General features: G+C 37.8%; 1 pseudogene; it reads left to right on the top strand.

The window, feature by feature from the left end:
* The first annotated feature begins 280 nt into the window (after nucleotides 1-280).
* On the top strand, nucleotides 281-724 carry LOC136317760 (single-stranded DNA-binding protein, mitochondrial pseudogene; annotated as a pseudogene).
* The last annotated feature ends 7,246 nt before the right edge of the window (nucleotides 725-7,970 follow it).

Below are 7,970 nucleotides of genomic sequence, written 5' to 3' on the forward strand. Positions count from 1 at the left end.
AAACCCCAATATGTCACCATTCCCCAGGGAGACCAGCAAGTTCTTATGTGACAAAGATTGATTACATTGGACCCTTTCCATCAATTTACCCTTACTGAAATAATTACATATTCTTGAATGGACTTTCCTTCCCTGCCTGCAGTACTTTTATCAGCACTATCATCCTTGGATTTTCTAGTTACTTTATACCCTTTATACACCATTGAAATATCCCATTCAATATGACTGGAGCATCAGGAAAAGACTAAGGGTAGATTGTAGACAAAGAAAAATAGAAGCAATGTTTCGAAGACCTGTATTACAGATGTTTCATCAGCTCATAAGGTATGAGACTGCAATAGCTAGTTGCTTGGTTCTTGAGAGATCTCTGAATCTTATGCAGTTATTTAGGTGAGTTGGTCAGGATCCTGTCACATGACAGGTCAAAGTGTAAAAGCAACTCACAATATTTTCTCTAGCAACAAATAAGATGTGGAAATCAGGAGAATTGAAATATATTAATTGGTTGATGTCAGTCGAAAGATAACATGGCACGGAATTTCAGTATTCCAAACAGGCCTCAGAGATGTAACATATTGGTATGTGAAAAAAAAGATTTCGTATTTATGTGGAAGGGAAAGTAGACTGATGAATTCATAGAAAAAGCAATGTCAGCCAACAAGCAACAGCAATCATAGCAGATAACATTATATCTCTGAGTGACCAGACAAAAGAGAAGGTATAGACTAGTCACTAGAACATTCTTCTTTGCCCAGTGTTTGGTACAGTTCCATTTCCAAATTATGTGTAGTCTTTATAGTTTCTAAAGACAAGAATGAAAAAAGTCTTTTTATATAAAAAAGAAATATCCATCACGATACACTTTACACCATTGAAATATCCCATACAGTATTTCACAGTGAAACACATTTCACAGTGAAAGAAGTAAGACAATAATCTAATGTCAATGGGCTTCCCTATTCTTATCACGCTCTCTCTCCCCCCTCTCCCTCTCTCTCTCTCTCTCTCTCTCTCTCTCTCTCTCTCTCTCTCTCCCTCCATCTTTCTCTCTTCCCAACATTTATTTTACCTTGTTTTATTCAATCCAAGTGAAATATTACTCTAAGGCTTGCATTCTCATGGGGTTGTGGGTAATTATCCCCAATCAACATTCGCAAGGATTTTGCCAATGGCAGAGAACAGAAGGTACAAAGTATTCAGTGATTGAGGTGGAACAGAAGGTTCAAAGTAATCAGTGATTGAGTCAATGTTTTTGTTTTTCACAAACTCCTCTAAATAGCATAAAGCCAACATTAACCTGTTTTTTTTTTTGTTTTTTGTTTTTTGTTTTTTTGTTTTTTTTTTTACAGACAGAGAGAGAGTCAGAGAGAGGGATAGATAGGGACATACAGACAGGAACAGAGAGAGATGAGAAGCATCAGTCATCAGTTTTTCATTGCGACACCTTAGTTCAGGGGTCTCAAACTCAACTCAGCATGTGGGCCGCAGAGCAAGATCACAGCCATTCGGCGGGCCGCACTAGGTCTACAAAAGGCAACTGTTATGCAACACTTTTCTCACTGCAGTTGAAAACAAAAAAAATCAGTACAACAAGCACAATCGTACATGCAGTTTACTCAGTGTCACAAAACGACCAGAAACTGTAGTTCGCATCACAACTGCTGTTAACTAAGCTAATATCTAGTTAGGATGCTAGAGAAATGAAAAATACAAGTAGGCCCCTAGGCTTACTTAATTTTATCCAAAATATTTTGAACTTCGTGGATTAGTCTGCGGGCTGCACAAAATTGTTCGGCGGGCCGTGAGTTTGAGACCCCTGCCTTAGTTGTTCATTGATTGCTTTCTCATATGTGCCTTGACCATGGGGCTACAGCAGATTGAGTAACCCCTTGCTCGAGCCAGCGACCTTGGGTCCGAGCTGGTGAGCTCAAACCAGATGAGCCCGCATTCAAGCTGGCAACCTTGGAGTCTCGAACCTGGGTCCTCCGTATCCCAGTCCGATGCTCTATCTACTGCGCCACTGCCTGGTCAGGCAATGTTTTTGTTCTTAAACATTTTATTGAGGTATAATTATGCAGCATTAAATTCACTTGTTTTAAGTATTCAATTTAATGAATTTTAGCTTGTTTATGGCATTGTACAAGCATCACTACAATATTTTTTTGGAATATTTTCATCACCTTAAAACTATCACTTGTATCCATTTTCAGTCATGCATTATCTTACAACCACCTTTAAAAAAACACAAATCTAATTTCTGTTCCTCTAGATTTGCCTTTTATTTGAGGGGGCTAGAAATCCCATATAAATGGCACTATACAAAATGTGTTCTTTTGTGTTTGGTTTCTTTTACTGAGCATAATATTTTTAAAATTTTATTTATTTATTTATTTATTTATTTATTTATTTATTTATTTATTTATTTATTTCTGTGAGTGAGAAGAAGGGAGATAGTGAGACAGAATCTTGCATGTGCCCTGGACAAAATCTACCTGGTAACCCCTGTCTTGGGATGATGCTCAAATCAACTGAGCTATTTTTAGTGCCTGAGGCTTTTATTCAGATCAGCCACTTATCCTCAGCAACCAGGGCTGATGCTGTAAGCAGTTAAGCCACTGGCTGCAGGAAGGGAAAAGGCAAAGAAGCATATGGTTGCTTCCACTGTGTGCTCTGACCAGGAATTAAACCCAGGATGTCCATATGCCAGGCCAATGCTCTATCCACTGAGCAAACTGGCCAGGGTCAAAAATAATATTTTTTAAATATTTATTTTATCTATTTTAGAGAGTGGAAGGGAAAGAGCAGGAGAGAGACAAGAACATATGTTCCTGTATGTACCCTGACCGGGGATTGAACCAGCAACCTCTGCTTCAGCATGATGCTGTAACAAACCAAGCTACCCGGTCAGGACAGTGGAGCATAATATTTTTGAGATTTGTTCATGATGTAGCATGTATCAGTCCTTTGTTCTCTCTTTTTATTATTGAATTGAATTTCATTGAATTTACCATATTTTGTTTAAAGGCATTCATCAGTTAAATGACATTTGAGTTGTTTCAAAATTTTGGTATACTGAATAATGCTGTTGTCAACATCCAAGTATAAGCTTTTGTGTAGACATATGTTTCCATTTCTCTTAAGTACACACCTAGGAGTGGAATTGCTGGGTCACATGGTAAATTTAATTTTGACATTAAAAGATACTAAAAGAATGATTTTTGGTTTTGTTGTTTTCAAATTTAAGAAACTTAAACATGTTTAAAGGCCAAGTCCAAGAAAGGAAAAATCTGAAGGTAGAAGAGAGAGGGAGAGAAGGAGTTGATAGATCAAATTTCCTGAGAAGGTAAAGGGGAAAAAAGCACAGCACTCTGGTAGAAAGATTATTCAATAAGAAAAAGGGCACCTCTTCCACTGTGACAGGAGGGAAATAGCAAGAATTGATTAGGTGAGGGTGCTTATGAATTCCCAGGTAGTTTGTGGCAAAGAGTTGAGACCACTGTTGTCTGAGTTCTTCTAGTTTAAATGCAGTTGAAGGTGAAGTGGGGGAGGAAGGGAGGAGGAGGTGTAGGAGGGCTGCAGAAGAGAGGATTTGGCAAAGGTGCCGGGGAGTCTTGGAGAATTGACCAGGGAAACAGGACAGCCAGAGGGCATAGAGGACGCAGATGAGTATGCAGACCATGCCTTTTTAGTGGCTCCCATCTGAGCAATTGTATGAGACTGAGATTGACATAAAGATGGTGGAAAGTTGAATTCATCCAGGGTTAGGCTGGATGGAAGGATGACAAAACATATAATTGGGAATATTATTGGCTAAAGAATGGTAGATGGAGCATATTTCTACTTTTCAAGGGAGAGGCAAGTTTCAGTAAAGTCAAGGAAGTGAAAGAACAGTAGGTACAGTAAGTGAAGGAGTGGGAGACTGGAGTGAACATTCGTACTTTGGCTGTTCAGCATTCAGACACTTTTGGTATTTGGTGAGAATCCAAGATAGGTTTGGAGGCAGGGCCCTCCCATGCACTACTGGAACCAGGGAGGGGGTCACATATTTCTTCTCCCCATGCCCTGGTAGCTAGTGTGTGGGCATGTGACCTCAGCATGGCAAATAACGTGATCGTGCCTGGACCTTTGAATTTTGAGGGAATGATAAAAGATGTGCAGGGTCAATTAGTGATATTTCAAGGCAGCTACTGAAGAGTCAAAAATCTGAAAGAACAGCTATATTATCAAGAAACAGCAGGTACAGCTGAAGTGGCAAGTGTTAGTTGGCAATGGGGTCAAAAGCAACATCATATCAGACCATTACCGCAGCAAACTCTTTGCTCTGTTGTCATTGTCACCCTTGGTTCCTGAGCCCACCCGTTTCTCCGGGCTTCTTCTGGGTCCTGTGGATTACCTGAAACTCTTTTCTATTAGTCATGATAAGGTGGTTTATGCTTTGATAATAAGTAAACACCACATCTCAATGATTTCTACATACAAGTTTATTTCTTGCTTATGTAAAATCTACAGCAAATCCAGTGGCTTTTCAATACAGCTCCTTTATAAGTGGTAACTCAGGGATACAGGCTGACATCTTGTGGCTCTCTAACCTAGCACCTGAGTCCTCCTTAGTTGCCATAGCAAAGGGAAAGAGAACAAGAAGAATGAGCGTCAGTTCTTAAATGCACAGCACATTAGCCAAAACTACCCACACGGCCCCATTTAACTATAAGAGGACTGAGCAATGTGGGCATTTAGCAAACACTAAGTGACTCTGCCACTCCTTTCAATCATTTCATTTTCTGCTACAGTTAACCGAAGTCATCACTGATGTTTCCATTCAAGAACCCTGATGAATAAAAATATGAGGGCTACAGTATTTTAAAATATATACTTTTAAATTTTTATTATAAAGTGATACATACAGTTTATAAAAATCTGAATATTCCATAAATATTTAATGTACAATGTGAAAAGTCTCTCATGATACCACATCCCCAAGACAAGTATTATCAATAGTTTGCTATATAGTCTTTCTCTGTATATTTTATGCCAATAGTAATGTTTTATCAAAAATAGAATCACACTGCAGTTACTATTTTTCCAGTGATTTCTTCACTTAACTCTATCTATATATATATATCTATATCTATAGATCTATATCTATCTATCTATCTATATATATATATTTGAAATTGTTCCACATTGTATAGATCTATATTTTTCTTGGTTTCCCCATTTTTATTTTTAATAATTTTTAATTACACAAGTAATATATGAGTAGGTTATCCTTTAAAAATTGTTAAAGCTTTAAGGTGAGGCTGAAGTTCTTTTTGAGTATCACCCAATTCTAATTTCCTCCCTGACTTTGCAAGTGTGTGAATGACTGCATAGTATTCCATTACATGACTCCAACATAATTTACTTGAGAAATTCTCTACCATGGACAATCACCTTTTCCTTTTTATTGGGTGTTATATGCAAATATTTTTCCACATTTATCCTTTGATTTTATTTATAGTGTCATTCACTAATCTGAAGTTAAATTTTCATATAGTTAAGTTTACCTATTCTTATATTGTTACTTAGAAAAAAGTGAGGGGCAAAGAAGTATATATAGTATATTTCTGTTTGTGTAAGAAAGGAGGAAATGAGAATAAATATTTGTATTTGCTCATATTGACACAAAGAAACATTGGATGAACAGAAAGTTAATAATAGTTGTTCCTTACATGGTTCAAAGAGCAACAAGTAGACGGGGACAGGGTGTAAGCAATATAACTCAGTGTACAACTATTTACATAGCTTTGATCTTTTTAACTGTATGCATTAGATTTCCTATGGCTGTTATAAAATATTACCACAAACTTACAGGCTTAAAACGACAGAAATTTATTATCTTATACTTGTGGAACTCAGAAGTCTGAAACGAGGCTTAAGGAGCTAAAATCAAAGACTGCATTCCTTCTGGAGACTTTAGGGGAGAATTCAATTCCTTGGCTTTTCCAGCTTTGGAGTCCACCTGCATTCCTTAGCTCATGGTCCCTTCTCCATCTACAAGGCCAGCAGCTAGCATCTTTAAATCTCTCTCTTTGACCTGTGTGTGGTCCCATCTCCTTCTCTGACTCTGATCTCCTTCCCCCTTGTCATTACATTGAATCTAACCGAATAACCAGGATAATCCCTCCACATCAAGTTCTTAGTTCATCTCTTTTTAGTGCTGAATAATATTCCAACCTATGGCTGTATGATATTTTGTTTATCCATTCCCTGTTAATGGGCATTGGGGCTGAATCCAGTTTCTTTGTGATTGTGAATGAAATATGCATTGTTTCTGAACATTAATATTTTTCATTCATCTAGAATTTGTTTTGGTATAAGAAATGAGATAGAAATCCAACTTTATTTTTTGCCAAAAAATCCAACTTTATTTTGAGCCAGTACTACGGTATTTTAACTCCTATAGTCTTACAATGTGTTAAGTAAGTGGTAACACTGGTTGGTACTTGCCACTCTTCTTTATCAGAATTTTCCTGGTCAATTCTGAATTTTTATTCATCTATGTATTTTCTATGCTAATAACAATGTTCTAAAGGGGTATAATTTAGAAATTTAATGTAAATTGAAAATTATTTTGGTTGCATTTAATTTATAAATTAATTTGAATCTGCTCATCTAGGAATCAAATATGTCTCTTTGTTTATTCAAATATTTTATATCCAATATGGGAGCTTATTAACTATAGAATGAAGTTTCCAGAGGGTACAGTGGAAAGGTTTTGGAGGAATAGAGGCAGTTCAAGGTTGGCTCAAAGTAGGGAAAGTACAGAGTTGTATGAAATATTGGGAAGACTAGATGAGTAGAAGAGCTTATATAAAAGATGGGTATTGTGCTAGTGATCTATTGCTCATTAAAAACTAACCACAAACTTAGTGTCTGAAAACATTTATTCATCTCATGGTTTCTGTGGGCTTAGCTGGGTGGAGGTCCTCTGCTGGGTCCTCTGTTTCAGGGTCTCTCACAAGGTTGTAATTAAGGTGTTAGCCAGGGCTGGTGCCTTATCTGAGGGTTTGGTAGAGGACGGATCCACTTATAAAATCACCTGGTTGTTAACAGATTTTCAGTTTCTCAAAAACTGTTGGACTGATCAACTCAGTTCCTGACTGAATGTTGGCCATTACATACGGGACACATGGACTTCCCTAACGTGGCAACTTACTTCAATAAAGGCAGCAAGGGAGAGAGCCTACTAGCAAGATGGAAGTCACCATTTTATGTAGCCAAATACTTACGTGACATTAATCACCTTTGTTCAATTCTTTCTTTTAGAAGTAAATCCCCAGATCAGCCTATATTCAAAGGGAGGGGATTACACAAGGGTATGAATACTGAGTCAATGATCATTGTGGGGGTGTATCTTAGAAGCTACTTTTCACAGTTGTTAAGAAATGTAGGTTATGGTAGGTTTGGTAGCATTAGCTAACTTAGAGTTTGCCAAAGGAATATACTAGAAGCCCCTTGGCTCATGGGGATAAGGAAGGACATGGGTCTTCAGGGTTTTCCTGTAACCTAGATAAGATTGGTTGCATTTCAAAAAGAATTGTGGTTCCTGGTGGAAGAGGATTCTCCAGACTCATTAGGCTGGGTAAATAATAACCATTTCATATGTGTAGCTCTTCAGAGTTTACAAATCTGCTTTTAGAGCCATTAGTTTGATTTTAGTAATAACCTTGTAAGGTAGCCAGGCAATGAAACTAAGGTTCAAAGAGGCTACATGGCCATCTGCGATCTTGCAATCAATGGGTGCCAGAGCTGATACCAGGGCCTCAGTCTTCAAATTCCTCGCCTATTTCACCGAGTGCTTTTCCCCTTCGGTGGCTTCTCCCACCATCGTCACATCTCTCTGGGTTCTTCTGGTGGCTCAGTTTTACTAGCTAGTCAGTCCACCTCAGTGCATCTTCCAGAATTAGTACAGGGTCAGAGATAATGTT

The sequence above is a fragment of the Saccopteryx bilineata genome, chromosome X, assembly GCF_036850765.1.
Source record: "Saccopteryx bilineata isolate mSacBil1 chromosome X, mSacBil1_pri_phased_curated, whole genome shotgun sequence".
Lineage (NCBI taxonomy): Eukaryota > Metazoa > Chordata > Mammalia > Chiroptera > Emballonuridae > Saccopteryx > Saccopteryx bilineata.